Here is a 25,395-nt window from a genome sequence, read left to right as displayed (position 1 = left end):
ACAGAACAGGAGGCCCAGATTTGAGATCAACAGGTGTTAGGTGCCTAAATATCTTTTGACTGTCTGGGCGCATTTGACGTGCAGGAATGCAGAGTGTGTTCCTTACAGTTGCTCCATGGTGTTCCGTGGAATTGATCCTGCAGGAGAGGTGGAGTTTCAAGGGTTGGGAGATGTATGGTCTAATCTAGGTAACCTGTCTTCTGATTGTGCTATATTATATTGGCAAAGTGTCTGTCAAGTCCCACTCTAGTGGTAGGTCTTCTAGAAGACGACAACCAACTACTACCACTACTTAGTGGAGTTACTCCTTCAAGATCCGTATAGGGGTTGAGGTCTGTGCTGCAGTGCTGAATATCTCAATATTGCCATTGACCCAAGTGGTAGGAGAGATCATTACAGAAGCACATAGATTCTGATCTGTTACACTGATGTGAATTCACAGTAACTCTGTTGCAGCCAATGGATTTACTCCAGATTTACATTGGTGTAAATGAAATCAGAATCTGGACCCTAATATCTATTTATCACCCTGTCTTCATGTAGAAGTAAGGGAAGGCTATGTCTTTTTAAATTTGTTCTATGAGCAAGCTATAGTTCTGACTCTCCCAGTTACACCAGTCTCCATCAGACAAACCTATGTAGCACCTTCTCCCAAAGCAGAGGATTTCATTGCTGGGCAAGTGCAAGGGGTGGTGGTGGTGGGGTTGCCTTTCTCTTTCTTTGCTTCATATATTGTTGCTGAAGGCAGGATACCAGCCACGATGAAGCATGGTTTGTTCATTTAGTGTGATGGAAATAAAGTCCATTCAATGGAACGTTGTCACAGAATAAATGTCCCCTGCTCTGAAAAATAAAACATCTCTGCGTCTGTCACTACCACTTCAGCCATTCAGCAGATGTGATGACACTATGTTCATCTAATGCATTTGGTAGAAGAGTGGAGAGGAAACCCTAAGATGAATCTTGCATAATAGATGCCTTCTATATAACAAGTCAGATTTTACGAGAAGGGGTGAGGGGAAGGAATACATGGCCCAGTGGGCAATACTAACAGTTCTGTTGTATGAGGGAGTGGGGAAGAAGTGGGCTGGATATGGGGAGCATGTATAGGCAATCCACCTTTCCTGCATACAGCATGGCCATGTGTGGGGGCATCCTGCATCCAGCCTTGGATGAGAGAGAGAGAGAGAATGGCCCGAGATCTACAACAGAGGGAGTCAGATTTCTCAAGTCCTCATTCGTCATGTGGGGGGCGGGGGCATTGGTAGGCTACAGGTTACTATTATCCGAGTTTCATGGCCCTGATTCAGCCTGGTGCTTAAGCACATGCTTAAATCTAAGCATGAGAGTAGTCCAGATCAGCAGGACTACCTATCTCCTGAAAGTCAGACATATGCTTCAGCATCTTGCTAAATTGGGGCCAATATGTATAAAGTAACTGGATGCTTTTCGGGGTGGCAAGCAAGTGGTCTGGGGTCAAGATTCTCACATGTGATCTTGGATGCCTAGTTGCTGGGGGCCCAACCTAGGATACCTTGCAGGGGCTTGGTTTTCAGAAGGTGCAAGTGTACTCACAAAACCAACCCCTTTCCAGTTTCAAGTTGGACACCCCAACACTGAAGTCCCTAAGGTCACTGGTCTCTTCTGAAAACATTTGCCTTTCTCTACTGAAAACGTAGAGCTGCTTAAAGGGCCATATTGACACTAGTATATCTGGCTCGCAGACAATAATATTTAGACTGTTCTTTTTAAGAGTGTATCGGCCAGACGGGCCAAACCCTGCATTCCTTTGTTTAATTCTGGCAAACCACTCATTACAGTCAAGAGGAAATTGAGTGACTGTAGATTTTACTTCTTTTTTTCTTTCTTTCATTTTCCTTTGTATGTAACAGAATACTTTATATTTTTGCCCGATATACTATTTTATTAAAGGCACATCTGTAACTAATGACAGTTTGATATATATAAAGAGCTAGCTTTGATATAAATTATATTTGAATGTTGCTTAAATAATGAATGGGGATGCCATGTTCATTAAAATTTGAACAAAACCTGTATACCTCTTTTGATGGATGCGGCCAACAGCCATTAAAATACAGTAGGAGTTCTTGTTCAGAGGCTCAGAATGGCTGAAAATAAAACTTTTGAGAGTTTGCTGCCAAGTATGCTACATTTACAAAAAGGGTTCGTTTCAGTAGCTAGGATTGATGGCTGCTGCTGAGGAGTCAGAGAAAAGTTAATTCACAATTCACTTTTTTCGGATCCCTTCTATTTAAGGGTTTCATTTACCACTTGAGGAGTGTATGGGTGTTTATCATAAAATCTAAGGAAGGTGGTTTATCATTTGGCGCCAGACTCTCTGGTGAATTGACCTAACTCCATTAACTTACACCCACTTGTGGGTGTTCTTACACCACTCTGATTTACACTCACTGAGGAACAGACTGTTTGTATTATTTTTTTTTGTAGCCCCTCTTCCTCTCTCCTCAGACCCACACTGAGGAAAAGGCATCCTGTTACAAAACACGTTCACTAACATGAAATAACAAAAGACTTAACACTCAATGTGGCAGGGACAGCTCTTCCCTAAGTACATGTTGGCTGACTGAGGTTAATCCTAGGGTCTCCGCTGGGATTAACCATGACCAGCTAGCATGACCCTTGGTTTACTCACAACCGACTAACACATTTTTAAACATGACTGTTCTTGTTAACTGCAAGGGCAAAATCATATTTACCATTATGTCCCCTGATGCATTTCTCCAGTGCAGGCAAGGCCTCAGTGGCTTCTCGTGACCCTGTCAACCCTTAAGGAGCATGGCTCCATAATGGCTTAAACAATTTTTTTTTTCCAGCCAACAAAACCCAGAGTTTAGTGATGGAAATGACTTTTGGGTCATCTAGTCTATTCCCCAGCCTATCCTTACATATTTACTAGTTATAAAATTGCCAGGGAATGTTTACAGATTGTAGCAGCTCTGTCTGGAGCTTCCATTATTTAGATAACTGGCATATGAATGTTGTGGTTGTCTCTAACAAGAAGATTCTCCCAGCGCTTTGAAGTGAGAAGAAAAAATATACTGTATAACTCTCTTATTAGCATGTAGTGGAGAAAATTACTTTGCTTAGACAGTAATAAGTAGAAAATGTATTAACTGTATGTTCTTGTACCTTATACCTATTAAAGCTAATACTATCTCTCTACTATTTGTAGAGGGAGGGTGGTACAGTGGATAGGACACTGGCATGAAATTCAGGAGATTTATGGATTCTACTCGCTGCTCTGCTCCATGACCTTAAACTTTTTAGATAGCTCCTGCCCCAGTTACAGTTTCTTATTATGTGTTTGTACAGAACCTAGCACAGTGGAGCTCAGAGCTAGATCAAGGCTTGTAGGTGCTACTGTAATACAAACAATAATCTGCTCTTTGTGAGATGTGCATTGCAACAATGGAATTGAAGGGGACAGATACCCAGCTGGTGTAAATCACTGTAGCTTCACTGAAGTCCGAGGGTCTGAAATGCAGTTTCTGCTCAGTTTTTCATGCATTTTGGAGAGAGAATACAGTCTGTTGACTTGACAGCATTTTCCCCATTCACATGTATAGTTCTGATTTGGCAATGGAAGCTTGAAGTCACATGTCCTTGTGCATTAATCAGGATACAGTGCCCAATTATTTCTCAGATTAAATTTTGTGATTGTGTTCTATAATTGTCTGCGGGGTTTAGGCTTTTGACAGTATTACTCAGAATCAAGTTGGTGGATCATCTTGTCAGGGTTCAGATCGTGTGTAGTTGATTCAGTCTTTCTTATGTGGAATGGTTCACATCAATATGTGTGTTTTAAACTCCACAGAATGTTAGGTTCCTTTTTTGCTGAGGGAAGTCTAAAAATCTACCAGGAACAGGGTTGCACAGCTAGGTAGGTGAAGAATGTTGATAAGAAGGGTGTGTGGGTGGGGGGAAGTTTGGAATTCCTAGAGAGGAAGAATTAGCGTGAAGGTCTAGAAGTTGTTTTATTTAGACGAATGGTGTGCCAGAGTATATCCCACAAATCCTAATCCAAACCATAGGAAAACACACAGAATAGGAGACTGGAGATTCCCTTCCATGACTGGGAAGCTATACATAATGTTTAGAGTCAGGGAAGAAACAATTTTAGAGGGAATTGAGTTGAATTGCTGATCTTTCCCTGCTCTCTCCAAACAAATCACTGATAGATTTTAAACCACTTTCCTTCACTATGTGAATGAATAGTGCTAAATTACAGTCAAATGCTCATTCAAACAAAAACGGGGTGGTCTAGAAGTCAAGTTTTGTTTGGGGAGGCTTGTGTTGATTGGACCTGATGACATGAACAACATCCAGTGATGATTGTGTAGGGATGAAATCTACTAAGATAAAGAGCATATGGCAATGCAACCTGACAGGCTAAATCCTAAAGGACAGTTGACATGGAGCCAATAGCTGCTCTCATTTTGAATATCTGCTGTGGGACATGGATTCAAATTGCCAGGCCAATACTTGACACTGAGCACGGGTACATTCGCCCTCTCTGGTGGGCATCGATAGGCAATCAGTACAGTACCACTTTAGTACATGCAGCAGCTTTCGCACAAACTGTTTGCTTTCCAGAATTAAATAATCCAGGCTGAAGATCAGTCAATAAAATTGCTTTGCCTTCTTGCATTTAAATGCTACTTCCTAGACAGTTCAATAGGAAGCCGTGGGAGAGGACGAGCTCTTTCATAGCAGTTATGGACAGAAATTCACCTCTGATGTAAGAGCGCATAAAACAATTGAAGCAAATGGAGTTGTGCCCGCTTATACCAGCAGTGACCATTGCTGCCATCTCAAATGGGTGATTGAGACTGATGACCAATAGGAATTGGGCATCCAAGTCCCATAGGTGGCTTTAAGGCATGATCAGAGCAGAACAAGGCACTATCAGGCATTTTTAATTACTCTGTTTACCCTAACATCCCTGCACAAAAATACACTGTTGTATTGTGGTGATGTGCCATTGTCATCTTCCCTTTTTCAAAGGTCTCTAGAGTATACTGTGACTTCATAGCATTTGAAGGCTAGAACCAGTCTGGGGTAAAAGCCTCACATGGTTTCCCTGCCAGGAAACATCTGTGGAGAAGAAAATCAAGTTTTCCAGTTTGAGGGTGTGTTCATAGCTGGAGTAGCTTTTGGGATATATTTTTAATCAATAACATGAGGTAGGACATTTTATTTTGCCAAAAGAGGACACTCCTTTTCCACACTGCTCCAGTACTAATGAGGATTTGTGATTGATCATTTTAATAAGTAACAGTGTAAGTAGGGTCTGAATGAACTCTCCCCTGACAGCTATTTGGGGAAGGGGGAGAGACTTCAGGAGCAAACTGTACTTACATGAACTCACCTACTCTGCGTAGGTATCTAGCAGACAGGAGTTGTGTAGCTCCAAGTGATCAGCTTTGACTGGTGTTGGGTTACAAATCACTTTAGTATTGAATGCAGGGGTAGTGAAATGTTGTTATCAATGTTATCTTCATTGTATGATTAAAAGGGAGTAGAACTGTGGTGAGCTTGTCCTGATTGAGGGGTCACCCCAACTGAAAGGAATTTGCTAAGCCAGGGGCTCAAATGGCAGACCCCTGTGAAAGGAAGAGGGGTGGGGACAGGTGTACCAGCCAGGAGGTGAGGAGTTTCCCTCAGGGTTCCCGATCTGGTTAACCTGTTCCTCCCCAGTGCTCAAAGAGAGAGCTAAATGGGCTTCATTAGGAGGCTTTTGTTGTGTTAAAGTGCTCAAATGAGAGCTGAAATCACTTGTGGTGGGACAGTGTTTCTGTCCAGCCTGCAAAGAGCTGAAAATGACCTGCTGAGGTCACAGCAGAGAGGCAGGTGGCAGCGGAAGGTGACTGACAGTTGGCTAGCAAATGAGCAGCTAGTGAGGCAATGAGGGGAACAAGCAGCTGGCAGGGTAGCCAGGCAGCGAGGAACCGTGGCCAGTGGAGAGGAACCGTGGCCGGCCAGAGCAAGTGCTCGGATGGTGGAGCAAGCAAGGTCCCTTCTTCCCCGGGTGGGAGGTGAACTGACACAGATGCACCTCTGAACCCTGGGTCCTCACTGACCAAGGACACCCACTGTGAGTGGGATCTGGAGAGGCAGCACAGAAGGGCACAGAAAAGGAACTTTTGGTTGTAGAACTCAGGAACACGAGGCAGAAGACTCTGCCCCACACACTCTGGGGTGGGTGTCCTGCTCACAGTTTTATGTTTATGAATCCTGCTTTTGGCATTGTCCCTCATTAATGTCAGGTGATCTCTCTCCTTTCATGGAAAGTTTCTTTTCTACACTCGGATTCTGTGCTTGCGAGTGGGGAAGTATTGCCTCTCAGAGGCGCCCAGATGTGATGTGTAATTTTCCTAGATTACTGGGTAGGGGCTTGGGCTGGCTCTGTATTGTATTGTATTGTTGAAAAGGAACCCCTAGATCAGCGGTTCTCAAATTGTGGGTTGTGACCCCAAAGTGGGTTGTGACCCCTCTTTTAATGGGGTCACTAGAACTGGCTTAGACTTGCTGGGCCCAGGGCCAAAGCCCAAGCCCCACCGCCCAGGGCCAAAGGTGAACCCTGAGGGCTTCAGTCCTGGGCGGCAGGGCTCTGGCTACAGGTCCTCTGCCTGGGACTTTGGCCCCCCTCCACATCCTGGTCCGGTGGGGCTCAGGCTCCCCCCAATCCCTCTCGGACGGCAGGGCTCAGGCGGGCTCAGGCTTCAGGCTCCCCCCTCCTGGGGTCATGTAGCAATTTTTGTTATCAGAAAGGAGTTGTGGTGCAACGAAGTTTAAGAACCCTGATCTAGATATTGAACCCGGCCCTGGTTGCTAATGGTTTCAACTGGCAGAAAGGTTAAAACAGCATCTGTGCAGATCCCTTAATATAAAGTCACAATATTATTTTGGGGACCTTTGAAAAAGGGAAGTTGACAATGGCACATCATCACAGTACTACAAGGTATTTTTGTGCAGGGAGGTTAAGGTAAATAGAGTCACTTAAAATGTTTCAGTGCCTTGTTCTGCTGTGATCTTGCATTCCTGCAGCTTTGAATCTCCCTTGTTAGGACTAAGCAGAGCCAGGGAAAGTTAATGTGTTTGGCACTTTATTTGTTTACTGTTGTGATGTTAAAAAGACTGAAACATCCCTAAGTACGAAGCAGGGGGATTTTTTTTGTGGGTTAAGTTCATGCTTTAAAACTCCTCTCAGAGATGAGAGCCCAGCAGAACCTCCTGAACTCTAAAATCCTGTCTGTATTCATGTATAATTACATACTGGCTTGTTTTTTTTATGCCATATTTGATGTGAAGATGAAATGGAAAGAAGCAGCATTAAATATTTATTTTCCTTACACTTGATTGGCAGTGTCTCATAAAAGCATAGGTTAAATGTTTGAACACTGAATCAGTGTTCAAAAGGTCAGTAACTGGGCTTTTTATGAGGCTTGAACTAAGAACTATAAATACGGGATGACAGGTCCTGTGGGGCTGGCTATGTAAACCAGAATGGCAGCCTTTCCTGTTCCTTCACAAGGGTAGCACAGTTTGGAAGACATGCTAGAGAGGGAGTAGGGAGATCACCTGCCATACTAAGGTTCCTAAGAGCCACTTAGGCCTTGATATTACAGTTCTGTTTAGGAGTGTGTGAGCAGCGAATGGAAGGCCAGCCGCTGTCTACCATTGGTTCATGTGCCCCACTCTGCTCACCCCTAACGTGAGGATTGGAGGCTGTTCAGTTGTGAGTTGGGTGTTGCGCAAATGCTGTGGATGGATTAGATGTATGACCTAACCATGCAGTCAGTTCTGATGCGGTGACTGGCATTCTTTGATTTTTTATTGTTTGTAAACAATAGAGGGAGAACATCTTTAATTCAGGGAGAAAATCCCCATACAATTGAGCGAAGTTAAAGCAAAAATCTAAAAGGACTTTCCGTTCTGGAAACAGGGAATAACTGGTGACCTGAACAAACTGAGAAGATAAACGACCTGACCAACCAGTGAACGGATCCAGAAATTCCTTTCTCATCTATTCACATATACTGATATGCCTGTGCCTGCCAACTCTATGATTTGTGGCTGGGTAAGGTAGAAGGGCTGGGTTCCAACAATAAAAGAAGCAGATACTTGCTTAATTATAATAATGACTGAATGGCATTCCTAATAGTTATTTATCTATTTTCCGACCATAGCAATCAGTTCTAGTGATCAGTATCTGTCCCTATACAGAAAACTGCTCTTGAATTGAGAGAGGCCGATATTTTAGGGTACAGAGTGATCCATTTCTGATTAATATGGCAATCTGGTAATTGATACTAGATCCCATTCATTATATCCTTGGAAATATAGGTCCTGATCCAAATCTCATTGAAATCAATGGGAGTCTTTCCATTGACTTTGATTGGCTTTAGATTAGGCCAATCATACCACATCCTGACATCATTTGCAAGCCCTATGGCCTGTCCACACTAAAGACCTAGCTCTGCCATGCATCTTTATGTAAATCAAGTTTATTTTTATATAAATTGCTTATATTTCCCCTTCCTCTAATCTGTTTGTCCTTAGATTGTGAGCTGCTTGGAATAAGATCCGTCCGTCTTGAGTGTTCAGAAAGTATCTAACACAGATTGGGCACTACTGTAAATATACAGTAATAGTAATCCTTAAGTCCTCAGTGTATAGGAAAATGGGGAGTTTGAGTAAGGACCGAGGGCCCATGGAAGTCACTGGAAAGTCCCACTGACTTCAAGCAGATTTGGTTTGGACCTGGACTATAAAGACCTCAGGATTTAGTCCATAGTGAAAAAGAATGGAAAACATCTACATATGCTGTCCAATTGAAAAATCCACCCATAGACTCCTAGTGCTAAGTTCTGCCCTCAGTTATACTGTACAATTATATTGACTTGAATGGATTTGCATGGGTGTATTTGTTCCAGAATGACCACTGGGGCTCCAGAAGATGACTGGCACTAAGCACTGCACAGAATTTGGATTAACCCGCACACACACATTTAGATCTAAGAGTATTATGCATGCAAAATAGACGTCTCTCTCATGCTTGCAGTGTTGTTGTAGTTGTCTTGGTCCCAGGATATTAGAGACCAACACTATCTGTTATTGGACCAACTTCTGGTCTATCTCTGTTATGGTCATGTTCACCTCCCCAAGCTGTAGAAATGTTGATTCAAATAATGCAGTACTTCATAGGCAGAGAGAGGCAGCAGATAACCCTAATGCACTAGCTACAAATGCTCTTGCTTTGAGCTAACACTGGCAACTCTAGAAACAACCCAACCTGTACTCCACGTAGCTTCCTGGTACTGCTGTTCACAGAATTAAATGGGCCCCTGAATCTTGCCTGAGAAGGAAAGCTAGTGCATATCTTTATGGCTGTCACTCATTTTGCCGCACCAGGTTTTTCACATTCTATTTTTTCTTCCTTTCTAACAAATTGATGCTGTGAAAGGTTTTACATTGTTTCTCAGGTCTTTGTTGGGGTCCTACCCACCCTTCTGTCTTGCATTCAGCCCTCTTCCACGCCGTGTCATGCCATGGGTGATGCCTTGGCAACTGACCACCTACTGCCATGCCGGCAGATTTTTCTTGTTAAGAAACACATTTCAAGGCTGCCTAATAACCCAGTGCTCCTGCCACAGTGGTGAAGCACTGACATTTTGAATGTCTTGCTCATTACTTCTACATAAGGCCCTGGGAGATTAGGAAAAACAAGACCTTCAGAGTAATAAACTGTACACGATCCCTCTCCGTATCCCCCTCATGCTAAGCCATGTTAACCAAATGTGTGCTGACTTTGCGATTTCTATTAAGTCACTGTAACTAGAAGCAAGAGGCATATTTGCTCTCTTTATAGACCTGGGAATGCTAACCCAGCTTCTCCGAGCCAGTTATATTGAAGGTAGCCCATAGTTTCTTCCATTCACTCCTAAGCCTGCCTGTCTCTTATAATTATTATTTGTATTATTGTAGCACTGCTTCTGCGTAGAAGGATGAGTTCTTACATTAAGCCAGAATGGGTGGCAAAATCAGCCATCAGTTTATAAAAACAGTGGAATATTTGTGTGTGTACGTGTGCCCTAAGTGGTTGTTTTATTGTACTTACACAATTATTGTAATAGGCAGTAAACACAAACTGCAGTACCCTCACTTTTTTGCTTCCTATATATATCATGCTGTGACAGCCTCACAGGCTTAAACACCAGCATGCAGTTCAGTGCTATAAATCCACTGTGTTATAGCAGGTATAACATTTATTTATAATTAATGGCAGAGACCTTACACAATGATACCAATTATTTTTGGTTTTTGTTTTTTTTTAAGGAATAAGAAATGACGGTTTGCTTTTGTTTTTTTATTACTGCCATGGCAACACAATCCAGTTGCAAAGAGTTGTAAAGAGAGGTGGAGAAGAAGGCTTTAAAGCTGAATTAGCAACAGAGCTACAAAGAGAAGCACAAGGTCCTTTGGTCTACAGGGCTCTCTGTAGATCAACCTTTTTGTAATACTGTTTGTAAAACTCTTTGTGGCAGTGTAAACTAAATACATGCAACAAAACTTGAAGTGCAGTTTGTTTATCCCAGGGGTGGGAAAACTTTTTGGCCCACAGGCCACATCTGGGTGGGGAAATTGCATGGGGCCATGAATGCAGGTATGGGGTTGGGGTGTGGGAGGGAGTGCAGGGTGCAGGAGGGGGTGTGGAGTGTGTGAAGAGGCTCAGGGAGGGGGGTTGAGGTGCAGCAGGGGGCTCAGGGCAAGAGGTTTGGGTGCAGGAGGGGTTCTGGGTGCGGGCTCCGGCCTGGCACCGCTTACCTTGAGCAGCTCCTGAGTCGCAGCGATGCGCAGTGAGGCTAAGGCAGGCACCCTTCCTGGCCTAACCTGCATTGCTCCCGGAAGCAGCCGGCACCACGTCCCTGCTGCTCCTGTGGGAGGGGGGTGCAGAGTGTTCTGTGCGCTGCCCTTGCCTGCAAGTACCTCCCCCGAAGCTCTCATTGGCTGCAGTTCCCCGTTCCTGGCCAATGGGAGCTGCGGGGGAACGATGCCTGCTGTCGAGGGCGGCGCGCGGCACCCTTTGGCTGTTCTTCCCCCTCCTGATGCCACAGGGACGTGGTGCCAGCCGCTTCCAGGAGCAACACTGGGCCAGGGCAGGCAGGGAGCCTGCCTTATCCTGGATCTGGGCTGCAGCCTGTAGTTTGCCCACCCCTAATTTAGCCAGTCTAAACATTCAGCTTGTCTGTGAACACCTTGCCTTCAAGTGCACAAAGCTGTGGCAGAACAGGGGAGCACTTGCATGGGAGCCTTCCAGGGAACCCCGTGCTGTTGTAGAAAGGGTGCCATGTTGCCCCTCAACTCTTTGAATCAATGCCCTAGCACAGCCTTAGAGGCCACTGCGCTGCTGGACGTGCTACCTCTCAGATGAGTTTTGTGACCACTTGTAGTAGTCACGCGAGAATATTCCATACGCTGACATTAGCCCGGGTGTCCTGGCCACATTGTGGAATTCCGTTCCACCTTCCTAACTTCTGCCTCTTGTTGCAACTGAATATAGCATTCTACACTTGCTGCTGTTAACTTCTGTGTTGTGGTACTGTACATAGTTGCCGTGTTTCAGCAACACCTCATTTGTCAAAGGGATTAACGGGGAGTGTTAGGAGGCTAAATATAAGGTCTGCAAGAGCTTTGAGAGTCTCAGAGGACCACCTTGGAGTATGTTGGCCAAGGTGACTTGCCCGTGATTATGCAAGGAGTTAGGTCTCCAGCCAGGAACATATACCAGATCTCAGGACTTCTGGTCCTTTTTTTCTTTCACCACAAGACCGTCCTTCCTCCCTCTCATGATCATTTAATTAATTAGCTGATATTTGTACAACCATTTGAAGATGTCTGGCCAACTTCAACCGAGGTGTGCCACCAATGAAATCAGTGATCTCACACACCAGGGCTGGATTTCACCAGAGAAAGCCCAAAAGAATAAAGTGTAAGTGTGGTTATTACCTACAATCAAATCTTACTCTTGGCATCAGCACCATTACAGAATGAGTAACGGTCAGAAACTGCTGTCCCTTTTGCATTGATGGCAGTGTTCATGAGGGGAAAGTTTAAGGCCTGATCATGCAAAAGCACTAGAAGCTGAGGGTATGTACACACCTTGCAGAAATGGGACCTTATTGGATACATAATGGATCTGACTTTCAGAGGCGTCGAGCACTCACAGCTCCCATTGTTTAGCTGGAGTTCTGAAACTGAAGCCCAGAGCTGTCTGGGGTAGCTGTCCTTTGGCCGGCTGTGAAATTCTGCTTGTTTACACGGTAAGTTCTTTGAGTGGGGGTCCCTATTGTATTCCACTTAGGATTATGCACATGTGCCTGGAGCTGGAGCTTTTAAACATAGTGGTGTCTGTTGGTCAGCTCATGTGCCCTTGCTCGGCCTCGTGGTTTTGACTGAGATGATAAAGGGCGGGGTGGGCCAACTGCACCCTCAGTCCTTCTCACCGCCACATGGCCCGAATTAGAGCTCCTGCTGTTCTCTCATTCCTTGTGACGTACGTTCCCTTTTTCAGGAAAAAGACTTTTTGTTCTTGTATATAGTTAGCATTTATTAGGTTTTAGTGTTAGTAGCAGTTGTATTGGGATTTAGGACTCTGGGATGCAATTTTGGAAGTTTTCTGCCTTGTCTAGCACAGTGTGATCATGGGCCAGGACTGGCGCTCCTCGGTGCTACCACAGTACAGTAATAATAATGCTACTCCAGAGGAAGCTGATTTCATTTTCTTTCTGCTCCAGAATGCCAGGGTAACGAGACGGGGAGAGTGGCAGCAGCAAAACAAGTGGGTGAGAGTCAGCGTCCTGCTAGGAAAGAGGAAAGCCTTCAATAATAGGCACTGTGTTCGGAGGAAAATAGAGACGTGCCAGTGTGTGGCCAAGGTGAATGGACTCCTTTGTGTTCTCACAAAGCTGTATTGTGAACGGCTTGCAGCAGGTACGCTGAGCTGCCCCGAGGAACCTCGCTCAGGGGCCATGGCTGGTTAAAGGAGCCCGTCTCCCCAGACAGCAATGGCAATGATACCAAGGGCATGTTTGGTTTTTTTTGTTGTTGTTGCTTAATGCTGCTGTGAGAGTGCAATGGGGCTCAGTGTAATAGTTTCAAGCCCGAGCTGCTGAGCACCTGGCAAGTTTCAATGCTGAGAAAGGAGTACTGCTTGGATCTGCTTTGCAGCTGCTGAGTCTAGCAACGGACTTGGGGAAGTTGCAAAGGGTCTTAGTTACTCAGTGTCATCTTAACCATTTAATCAGGATTTCCACTCCCTGAATCCTTCGGCTGAGTCATTTTGTGGCTTTCTATTGTACATGGGGGCTGGGTGATGGAACTACCTTAAGAGGAAATAAAGGGGTTTGTCCAGCCACTGTGTTCAGTTAGCACTAGATCTGGAGTCAATAGTAGAGGTTCAGGTACCAAAATCTTACTGCATTATAGGTGAAATCGAGTTATATCGAACTTGCTTTGATCCACCACCAGAGTGCGCAGCCCCGCCCCCACCCCCGAGCACTGCTTTACTGCGTTATATCCAAATTCGTGTTATATTGGGTCACGTTATATTGGGGTAGAGGTGTAGATAGAAATGGGAAGGGAGATCTCATTGCACCCGTGGGAGACTAAGGGTGCGATGTGGAGGAGTACTACTCTTTCCAGCCAAGTAGAGGAGGGAAGTGGTTCTCCCCCTTGCTTTAACCCCTGATCTATAGGACCTTTTAATTCTCCAAGAGAGCTTGGCTCCACTAAGGATGGCAGACTCTGGCCCTTCCACATTAAGGGTCAGATTGTGACTGGCCCTCGCATAGGCTTGTCAGGATCAGGGCACACAAGAAGTTTTCCTTCTCCCTTTTGCAGATCCCACCCATGAGAACAACACAATAGCAAGTCCCATGAACAATGCCCTTTTCTCATGCCCTGTACTGTAAGCAAGAGGGTGGCAAGGAGGTGGGGCTCCCATCACCAACCTGCAGAGGGGGCCAGCACTTTGGGGGGGGTCGAGGGGAGAGAGAAGCATCATAGTGCAACCCCCCTTCATGTGCCCAATCTGTCCCAGTGTTCCCCCGCCCCAGGCTCCATACCATCCATATGCAGGGCTGTGCATAAATAGCACAATCTTGCCCAGCATTTCTCATAGACTCATAGACTCTAGGACTGGAAGGGACCTTGAGAGGTCATCGAGTCCAGTCCCCTGCCCTCATGGCAGGACCAAATACTGTCTAGACCATCCCTGATAGACATTTATCTAACCTACTCTTAAATTTCTCCATAGATGGAGATTCCACAACGTCCCTAGGCAATTTATTCCAGTGTTTAACTACCCTGACAGTTAGGAACTTTTTCCTAATGTCCAACCTAAATCTCCCTTGCTGCAGTTTAAGCCCGTTGCTTCTTGTTCTATCATTGGAGGCTAAGGTGAACAAGTTTTCTCCCTCCTCCTGATGACACCCTTTTAGATACCTGAAAACTGCTGTCATGTCCCCTCTCAGTCTTCTCTTTTCCAAACTAAACAAACCCAATTCCTTCAGCCTTCCTTCATAGGTCATGTTCTCAAGACCTTTGATCATTCTTGTTGCTCTTCTCTGGACCCTCTCCAATTTCTCCACATCTTTCTTGAAATGCGGTGCCCAGAACTGGACACAATACTCCAGTTGAGGCCTAACCAGCGCAGAGTAAAGCGGAAGAATGACTTCTCGTGTCTTGTTTACAACACACCTGTTAATGCATCCCAGAATCACGTTTGCTTTTTTTGCAACAGTATCACACTGTTGATTCATATTAAGCTTGTGGTCCACTATGACCCCTAAATCTCTTTCTGCCATACTCCTTCCTAGACAGTCTCTTCCCATTCTGTATGTGTGAAACTGACTGTTCCTTCCTAAGTGGAGCACTTTGCATTTATCTTTATTGAACTTCATCCTGTTTACCTCAGACCATTTCTCCAATTTGTCCAGATCATTTTGAATTTTGACCCTGTCCTCCAAAGCAGTTGCAATCCCTCCCAGGGATTAATAAGCGTACTTTCTATGCCAACATCTAAATCGTTGATGAAGATATTGAACAGAGCCGGTCCCAAAACAGACCCCTGCAGAACCCCACTTGTTATACCTTTCCAGCAGGATTGGGAGCCATTAATAACTACTCTCTGAGTACGGTTATCCAGCCAGTTATGCACCCACCTTATAGTAGCCCCATCTAAATTGTACTTTCCTAGTTTATCTATAAAAATATCATGCGAGACCGTATCAAATGCCTTACTAAAGTCTAGGTATATCACATCCACTGCTTCTCCCTTATCCACAAGGCTCGTTATCCTATCAAAGAATGTTATCAGATTAGTTTGACACGATTTGTTCTTTACAAATCCATGCTGGCTATTCCCTATCACCTTACCACCTTCCAAGTGTTTGCAGATGATTTTTTTTAATTACCTGCTCCATTATCTTCCCTGGCACAGAAGTTAAACTAACTGGTCTGTAGTTTCCTGGGTTGTTTTTATTTCCCTTTTTATAGATGGGCACTATATTTGCCCCCTTCCAGTCTTCTGGAATCTCCCCTGTCTCCCACGATTTCCCAAAGATAATAGCTAGAGGCTCAGATACCTCCTCTCTTAACTCCCTGAGTATTCTAGGATGCATTTCATCAGGCCCTGGTGACTTGCAGGCATCTAACTTTTCTAAGTGATTTTTTACTTGCTCTTTTTTTATTTTATCTTCTAAACCTACCCTCTTCCCGTAAGCATTCACTATACTAGACATTCCTTCTCAGTGAAGACCGAAACAAAGAAGTCATTAAGCATCTCTGCCATTTCCAAGTCTCCCGTTACTGTTTCCCCCTCCTCACTGAGCAGTGGGCCTACCCTGTCCTTGGTCTTCCTCTTGCTTCTAATGTATTGATAAAAAGTCTTCTTGTTTCCCTTTATTCCCATAGCTAGTTTGAGCTCATTTTCTGCCTTTGCCTTTGTCATAAACAGATAGCTAAGGGTTAATGTCTCTTTCTCCTGAAGCACCTGACCAGAGGACCAATCAGGAAACCGGATTTTTTCAACTTTGGGTGGAGGGAATTTTGTGTCTGAGTCTTTGTTTTCTGGCTGCCTGCTTTCTCTGAGCTTTGGAGAAGTAGTTTCTACTTTCTAGTCTTCTGTTTCTAAGTGTAAGGACAAAGAGATCAGATAGTAAGTTATATGGTTTCTTTTCTTTGGTAGTTGCATGAATATAAGTGCTGGAGTGCTTTGATTTGTATTCTTTTTGAATAAGGCTGTTTATTCAATATTCTTTTAAGCAATTGACCCTGTATTTCGTCACCTTAATACAGAGAGACCATTTGTAGGTATTTTTCTTTCTTTTTTATATAAAGCTTTCTTTTAAGACCTGTTGGAGTTTTTCTTTACTTCAGGGAAATTGAGTCTGTACTCACCAGGGAATTGGTGGGAGGAAGAAATCAGGGGAGATCTGTGTGTGTTGAATTTGCTAGCCTGATTTTGCATTTCCTCTGGGTGAAGAGGAAAGTGCTTTTTGTTTCCAGGACTGGGAACGGAGAGGGGGAGTCACTCTGTTTGGATTCACAGAGTTTGTGTCTGTGTATCTCTCCAGGAGCACCTGGAGGGGGGAAGGGAAAAAGAATTATTTCCCTTTGTTGTGAGACTCAAGGGATTTGGGTCTTGGGGTCCCCAGGGAAGGCTTTTCAGGGGGACCAGAGTGCCCCAAAACACTCTAATTTTTTGGGTGGTGGCAGCAAGTACCAGGTCCAAGCTGGTAGCTAAGCTTGGAGGTTTTCATGCTAACCCCCATATTTTGGACGCTAAGGTCCAAATCTGGGACTAAGGTTATGATAGCCTTTCTAATCTTGCCTCTGCATTCCTGTGTTATTTGCCTATATTCGTCCTTTGTGATCTGACCTAGTTTCCATTTTTTATATGACGCCTTTTTATTTTGTAGGTCACGCAAGATCTCGTGGTTAAGCCAAGATGGTCTTTTGCCACATTTTCTATCTTTCCTAACCATTAAAATAGCTTGCTTTTGGGCCCTTAATAGCGTCCCTTTGAAAAACTGCCAACTCTCCTCAGTTGTTTTTCCCCTCAGTCTTGATTCCCATGGGACCTTACCTATCAGCTCTCTGAGCTTACCAAAATCCGCCTTCCTGAAATCCATTGTCTCTATTTTGCTGTACTCCTTTCTACCCTTCCTTAGAATTGCAAACTCTATGATTTCATGGTCACTTTCACCCAAGCTTCCTTCTGCTTTCAAATTCTCAACGAGTTCCTCCCTATTTGTTAAAATCAAGTCGAGAACAGCTTCCCCCCAGTAGCTTTTTCAACTTTCTGAAATAAAAAGTTGTCTGCAATGCAGTCCAGGAACCTATTGGATAGTCTGTGCCCCACGGTGTTATTTTCCCAACATATATCTGGATAGTTGAAGTCCCCCATCACCACCAAATCTTGGGCTTTGGATGATTTTGTTAGTTGTTTGAAAAAAGCCTCATCCACCTCTTCCACCTGATTAGGTAGCCTGTAGTAGACTCCCAGCACGACATCACCCGTGTTTTTTACCCCTTTTAGCCTAACCCAGAGACTCTCAACACTTACATCTCCTATGTCCATCTCCACCTCAGTCCAAGTGTGTACCTTTTTAATATATAAGGCAACACCTCCTCCCTTTTTCCCTTGTCTATCCTTCCTGAGCAAACTATACCCATCCACACCAACATTCCAGTCGTGTGTATTATTCCACCAAGTTTCAGTAATGCCAACAATGTCATAGTTGTATTTATTTATTAGCACTTCCAGTTCTTCCTGCTTATTACCCATACTTCTTGCATTTGTATATAGGCATCTAAGATACTGGTTTGATCTTGCCTCCCAGCTTTGCCCTGACCCTCCTTTCTCTCTGCCATTATAGCCCATGCTCCCTCCTGTTTCCAACCCATCTCCCAGGTCTTCTTCCCCACTTACCTGTGGGGTTTGCTCACCTGTCCCCGTCGAACCTAGTTTAAAGCCCTCCTTACTAGGTTAGCCAGTCTGTGCGCAAATAAACAAACAGGGGTCCATTGACTCCCTGGACTCTGCTATCAACACCTCCTCTTCCCTCCCTCAACTCCTCCCCCCCCTTCCCAGCACCTCCTGCATGTTGGTTAACAGCTGTTCCACCATGTGCAAGAGGCACTGGGAGGGAGGGGGACCAGCAGGGATGGGGCATGCTCGGGGGAGAGGGCGGAATCATGTCCAGGGCCGCCCGCCATGCTGATCAATTCCTTCCTCTCCCTCTCTCAACTCCTCCCCCCCTTCCCAGCACCTCCTGCATGCTGGTGAACAGCTGTTCCACGGCATGCAGGAGGCACTGGGAGGGAGGAGAGGGGACGGGGGTGCTTGGGGGAGGGGAGGAAAGAGGAAGGGAAAAGGGGTGGAGTAGGGACAGGAAAAGGTAGGGTGGGACCTTGGGGCATGGGGTGGAATGGGGGTGAGGCCTGGGGCTGAGGAGGAGGGGGAGTTGAGGGCCCACAACAAAATTTTAAATCAAAATAAGGGTCCTCGGGTTACTAAAGTTTGAGAACCAAGCACTGATTTTAGCCCTAAGGGCCCAGTTTCCCAGCTTGTCTTTCCTGCTTTCTTGCCTGCAGCATTTCTCTAAGCAACAGCTGTTGGGAACACTTCACCACACATTCCCACACTGCAAAGCACATGCCATCTGACACAGCCTTCTTCCCTCGAAGCCCACCTTCCCCGTCTGAAAGTCCAGTTAGATCCTTGGGTGAATACACCAGTTTTGTTTTTAGGTTAATTGAAGGCTCATCTTAGGAAAAAGTCACCCTGAAGTGCTGACCAAAATGGGATTGAAAAGCAGCATACAGTGTGGATCTCAGCCCTTGCCATTGCCATGCCAGAATAATGTAGAGCTCCTGTAAATGCTAGTAGCTTTGGGTCCCCTTGGGGAATCCTTTTTCTGTACTGATCACTCTGTCCAAACGAAGTGACCTGTGCAGTAGCAAAATCCCCAGGGAAAGATTCAGAGTCTCTCAGCACCAAGACATGCTTGTAAAAGGACCATAGCAGTGTAAGTCATAATGCTTAGGAAGTAAAAGCTTCATGACATCGCTCAAAGGGCACAAAGCCTTGGTTTACAGGCACTGCCTGTGTGAAGTGAGTTTATTGATCTCAAGATACTTTGACATGATCACTGCTTTATTTTCCTGTTTGCCTGGAGCTTCAGAAGCACTAACACCACAGCGTGGGAGTACCATGGTGAGCCTATTGGACCAAATCAAGCTTTCCCAGTCTATAGAAATTACAGCCAGAAAACCATGTTAAAAGAACATTAAAGTTGCAAAGTCAAGAGCTGCATAGTTAGGCGTTTCCAGAATGAAGGCTGCCCGGGCAACTTTACTTCAGCCCCCTTGTGTGTGTGCCTTATGAGCGTCTTTAATTACAGGACCCCGTCCGATGCTTTTCCACAAGAGCCCTGGCTCCTCCCACTTCCATCCCCATCCCACCCACCTGCACGGGTGTCGCAATGAAGCAGCTCTGTAGCAGTGGCAGATTTAACTGTTAGCAAATGATGACACCTCCGCTCCCTGTCTCCTCCTCCCATCTGCCAGTAGCTGAGAAGCAAAACGATGGGCCCTGATGCAGGTTTTTACTGTGGATGAGCTACAAACCGACAAAGCTGAAAATCCCATACATGATCTTAACCCCCCCCCCACCCCAAACCCAAAGACCCTGTAAATGAACAACATCAAAGGCCCTGTAGATGAGCAGATAACAGTGAAGCAGGTCAAACCAGTCTTTCTGCTGGAATAGGTTTCATGTTCCCATCTGATAAGTTACTTTCAAGATTCAGTTTTATTAGCTGAGCAATTGCATATGCTTGTACAAATTGGTCCGCGCTAGCCCACTGAAAGTGATATGCCAAATGGATCTTTTTTTTTTTCCCTACAAGTCATCATATTTTATCTTCATTTTTACAGAATGGAAATGTGGGATTGTGGGTTTGCATGTCAGGTGGCTTAGCATGTCTGTCAGTTTATGCATACTGTCACATTTGTTGATTGTTCAGGGATACAGAAACTCAGAAGTCTACATGGTTAACAATGATTGGAAGAATATGCTAAAGTCAGTGTCTGTTCATGGAGGAGCAAACATATGCAGTGCCAGATTTTATAGTTTGTGAAGGGTCATAGTATCAAGGCATGTTTTGATAAACAAGCATCTGAAAATATTAGGAACCCCAAACCCTGTACCCCAAACCCCCCATCCCCACCCCCACCACAGAGCCGGCACCCAAACCCCCTGCATCATCCTGCAGCCCCCTCCCACTTTCTGAATCCCTCTGCTGTAGCCTGGAGTCCTCTCCTGCACCCCAAATCCCTCATCCCCATCCCCACCCCTACCTCAGAGCACTCACCCCCAGCCGGAGCCCTCCCTCCCCACACCCCAACTCCCTACCCCATCCCAGAGCCCTCTCCTGCACCCTGAACCCATCATTTCTGGCCCCACCCCCAGAGCTCGCACCCCCATTTAGAGCCCATACCCCCTCACGCACCCCCACCCACTGCCCCAGCCCAGTGAAAGTGAGTGAAGGTGGGGAAAGCGAGCAACCGAGGGAGGGGGAATGTACTGAGCAGAGTTTAGGGGTTCGGAAGGGGCGGGGAAGGAGTAAGGGCTTTGTGGCAGGGGAAGGGCTAGGGTGTTCAGTTTTGTGTGATTAGAAAGTTGGCAAACCTACCTGACACAGTCAAAACTTCAGCTAGTTTATGTCTCCCGTTCCATGACCACTGTGAAGTTCTGGATAGCAACAGTTGTGGTATTTACTTGAGTATCATTAAGCTACTTGCCAGACATAGTATAACTTTTGTCCAGCATATTAGTGATACCAAGAGAATCAAATATTTGAGCAAGACAGTTACTGATGAATTTGTGTCTTTTAGCATCAGAAACCAGAATGTGCATACATAATAGTTGCCAACTAGTTACATTTTTTACTGTGCTAGTAGATCCAACCATGGATATTAGCCATTTTGATCGAATGGCCAGTTTGCTTTGCGTTGTTAATATTGATCTTATCTAAGGAAAAGCAGATATAAAAGAGCATGTTGTAAGCTTTGTGGCAGTAAATGAGGCAGATGCTGCATTCTTGTGTGACCTGTTAACTAATGTTGTATTCTGCAAGTATGGGTTAGCCCATATGTGGACAGGGATATGATGGGGCCAATGTTATGGTCAGAGCGCGTGGAAGATTGCAAGCAAAAATGAGAGAGTATCTTTCAGGCAAGGGACACAACATGTATGCACCAAACACGCATTGCCCAGTATATCAAATTAACCTAGTTTTGGTGCATGCTGCTGAAAAAAAGTCCAGTCAAGACCTGAAGTTTTTCTTTGCAACTTTGCAGGACATATTTATATATTTTGCAGACTTTAACCATAAATGGAAAAAACTAAAAATTATCTTTATTGTAAAACACCTGTTCAAGAGAGTACAGTTTTGCAAAGGGAAATGGAACTTGACGCAGTTCAGGCCACTGAAGAAGCTGACAGGATTGATGCAGCAGATGAAATTGAACAGGCTTCTGAAAAATGAAGGAGATCTTTACATCTAAAGGCACTCTGCCAGAGTAGATGGGCAGCTCAAATGAAAGCCACTGAGGCAACGATGGTAAATTTTCAGAGTATAATTGAATGCCTGGAAGATGAAACTGTGGCTGAACGCAGGCATAGTAAGGACAAATGTTGAACAAAAAGCAACCTGTCTTTGATGGTGTGGGTGTTCTACATCAATCTGTTATCATGCCATAGGATCTTAGTTATCATGGCTGCTACCTCTGGAATCCTTCAGTCAAAAAAATTGACCTGTTTTAAGTTCTCTGGACAGTTGAGAGCATTGCAAATGAGCTCAGATCTGAAGAAAAGTGTGAAGGAAATTGGTAAAAGAATCTCAGGACCAGTGGGAAGCAATGGGTTTTGAAAATGCAAACTATCCAAGCGATGGGAAGAGGCGTGTGTGTCACATGGAGGATGAATTTAAATAGAATTCTGTGTTAGAAGCAAAGGATCACCATCAAAGGAGATATTTCAAGGTCTTAGACAATAGGGTCAGGAACTAAAATATTGATGTAAGGGATTTCAAGAGGTAGCTACTCTACTTGGTTTCCTCCATCCCAGTCCATTTCAGAATGTAACTTCAGACAAGTCACAGGAGAAAGTTCTTAAACCCGTGGGACATTTTTCTTTGGGCTTGGTTCATAACATCGGCTTTCAAGATGTATTATTGTACAAAGGACACATAAGTGTTCAGTTTGTCTCTTGGGGTCCAGAGCTATTTGAATTTCAGAATGTCAGGTTCTCTTGATGCTGTTTTTCCCAGAAATGGAAGTGTTATGTTGACTTTCTCATCCTACCAACTGGGATGGCTAGTGCTGAATGCACTATGAGCACATGAACATGGATTTGCACTATCGCAGACACAGCTGAGGGACCTTGCACTTCTTGCAATTGAGACAACAAAGACAGCAAAGTTGGAACTGGACAGCATCATAGCACACTTTGCAAGGAAAAGTATCATTGTGGTTTGTAGACATGTGCTGTTGGGGTCGCCCCTCTTGGGGCGACTGGGAGCCAGGCCACCTCACTGCACAAGTCCAGTGAGTCGGGGAATTAGCTTAGTGGGGCAGGAAACAGTCAAGGGCTCAGGCCTTCAGGCAGGGGCTGAGCAAATAGTTCCAGAACAAGCCCAGGCCTTGGGTCAGGGCGAGGCAAAACAAACTGGAGCTCAGACCCTCAGGCAGGGGCTGAGCAAATAGTTCAAGACCAAAACCCAGGCTTCTGGTCCTGAGCATTGGGGCGAGGGGGAGACTGCCACCCGTGGGCGAGGTGGCGGGGATGCAGGCCCACCCGCTCCGCTTCGTCCCAGCCCAGGGCCCTGACAGCGACTTGCTGCTGTGTCAGTGGGAATCCTGGCCACAACCCACTGACATCCGCTCTGGGTGTGCCACAGCCACACTAGAGTCAGCTGCCCCCGGGCTACTTCTGACCTTCCCCTATAGCAGTACCTGCGTCTGGTTGGCGTCTTCCACAGCATCAAGCACCATGGGCTCCTCGGGATACTCCGCGAGCGGTAAGCTGGGCAGCTCCTCTGGGTGCTTTCTCACCAGTAAGTTTACTGACTTCTCCGGCGTCTGGTCGGCGTCCGGCATCAACTGGTATGGCCAGTCCTTGGGGCAGTCACAGGTGGCAGGAGTCTCCCCAGCGGGAACTAGGGCACCAGCATCTGGCCTCTCCTGCAGCCACGCAGCTTCTGAGCCCTGGGGTTTGACCTGTGGGGGCCGGGTGCAGGCTCCAGTGGCTCTGCCCACTTTGGCAGCCGGAGGGGTTCATCCCTCTCTGGGGCAGCTGGGAGCCAGGCCGCCTCACTACATAGTTCATGGTTCCAATCACTGGGAAAACGCAACTCACACAATGTGGGTGAGATTCCACTTTTGTTTAGGCCTGTGATTTTTGTTTTCTGTTTTTTGTTAACTTTTCATCTTTAAAAAAGCCTAAGGTGATGTGACCATTGCACCCCAGGCTGCCTGTTTGCTGACTATGCTCTGACTCTTAAATCTGCCCCTGCTCTGCAAAACCTGCTTCCCATCTTGTGCTTCTATCTGTGATGCATGTAGCAGGCACAAGGGAGTCAGGGGGAGCCGTATGCCTTTTACTTCATCATTCTGCCATGCGAACCAGGACCCAACTGGGCCCATAGTTTGAGGCTCATGCAACCTCACGCTCCAATCAAACCTGGTGTCATTACTAAATAGTTGTATTTTTAATGATTTTAAGCTGAAAGTTTTCTGTTCTGGTGCTAAAACGAGATGCAAAAGTTGTTTCTGGGCTCTCTCTCCCTTGAACTTGTTATCAGCATGCTGTTGAGTTACTCAGGCTAGGCACAGCTCTGTTTCTCAAAATAGGCATGATTGCAGCCAATAAATGCATTTCAGACCTATGGTTGCAAAAACAAATGCCCAGTTCAGAAATGAGAAATGCCTGTAGTAGATTTAAAAGCTGCCCTCTAAAAGATTTAGAGGAGAGTTCGATCAAGAGGGATGAACTGAGTTTGTTTTTAAAGTAATACAAGAACTTTTTGCATTCATAGTACATCTGTTTCCTGTAACTTATAATGGCCCAATGTACTGCCTGTGTCTGCTCTGTTCCCCTACCTTATGCACATTTCCACTGCCCATGTAAGAAAATTACTTGTACTGCTGACAATGGGACAGATCCTCAGCTGGTGTGAGTCAGAGGCGCATAATTGAAATAAAGATTCAAGTCGATGTTGCTGCATCGATTCACACCAGCTGAAGATATATTAACTAAAAGGCTCTTTTTAAATGAACAGGTGGGAATGATCAAAAGAACTCAGGTCACAGTGCAGTTATTTCTCTGCTGTTGATTTTCTCTTTCTAAGTGGGGCAGTGTCCCCATGAGAACAAGCAGCCATTACTGGTCAAATTCTGAGCTGACTGCACTGGGTTATCAGGATAAAGCATCTAGATGACTCAAATAGAGCCCTTCTCCGTCCCTGCTAATGTTTCTGAAAAACTGTGACGCCCTTCAGCAGCTGCTAAATCTCCTTTGCAAAAAGTCATGTGTCAGTTCCCTCAGGGGGGCTCTTGTCTGCTGAACTCTGTTAGTAATGACTTACTTATGGATGCAGTCATTATTCTCAGCACTCTCTCTCTTAAAAAAAAAAAAGAGAGCGAGAGAGAGAAAACCCAACATCGATCTGTTAAAAACAAGCGGAGTAGAATGAGATTTTTACAAGAGCTTAATTCATAAAATAAAAGGTTCTCTGCAAGTCCCTGGAGAGATTTTAATGAAAGGTGAAGAAACTATGTGGGTTTTGCCCCTGTTTCATTGAAACTATCTAGATTAAAAGTGTGGTTACACCCACTTGAAAAACAAAGCTCTGCTGTCAATTGTTGGTGCTTTATTATTTTCAGAGGAGACATCAGCCCACGTCCCTGCCACATGGTCATTAGGGGTGGCATTTTCAAAAGCGTTCAGCACTGGCCTGACTGTGCTCCTATTGACATCAATGAGACTTTTATCAGAAACTTCAGCTTTAGGCCAGTGCTGAGAGCTTTTGGAAATACCACCTCAGAAGTTGCCATGACATTTCTGATGAGAGTGGGAGTGTGAACCCCCGACAGTGAACTAATTCCAAAGTGGATAACATTTCCCTGTCTAAATCACCCCTTTATTTTCAATTGGACTCAACAGTTTTACCTCCTCTTCCAAGCTATTGTGTAGCGATGTTGGTGCACTGTGAAATGGCTCCC

At 45.2% G+C, this 25,395-nt stretch overlaps 1 protein-coding gene across 4 annotated transcripts in view; it reads left to right on the top strand.

The window, feature by feature from the left end:
• ST3GAL1 (ST3 beta-galactoside alpha-2,3-sialyltransferase 1) overlaps nt 1–25,395 on the top strand; it is a 135,317-nt gene that overhangs the window by 52,199 nt on the left and 57,723 nt on the right. Inside the window, exon 2 of one of the 4 annotated variants that reach the window (XM_030553864.1) lies at nt 7,988–8,122. The exons of the other annotated variants lie outside the window; for them this stretch is intronic. The gene's annotated coding sequence lies outside the window, so the exon portion shown is untranslated. The remainder of the gene's footprint in view (nt 1–7,987; nt 8,123–25,395) is intronic. 4 annotated transcript variants of the gene reach the window in all.

Source organism: Gopherus evgoodei, chromosome 2 (genome assembly GCF_007399415.2).
Source record: "Gopherus evgoodei ecotype Sinaloan lineage chromosome 2, rGopEvg1_v1.p, whole genome shotgun sequence".
NCBI classification, from domain to species: Eukaryota; Metazoa; Chordata; order Testudines; family Testudinidae; genus Gopherus; species Gopherus evgoodei.
Note: the sequence above shows the minus strand (reverse complement) of the source record. Positions and strands in the feature narration are given on the sequence as shown.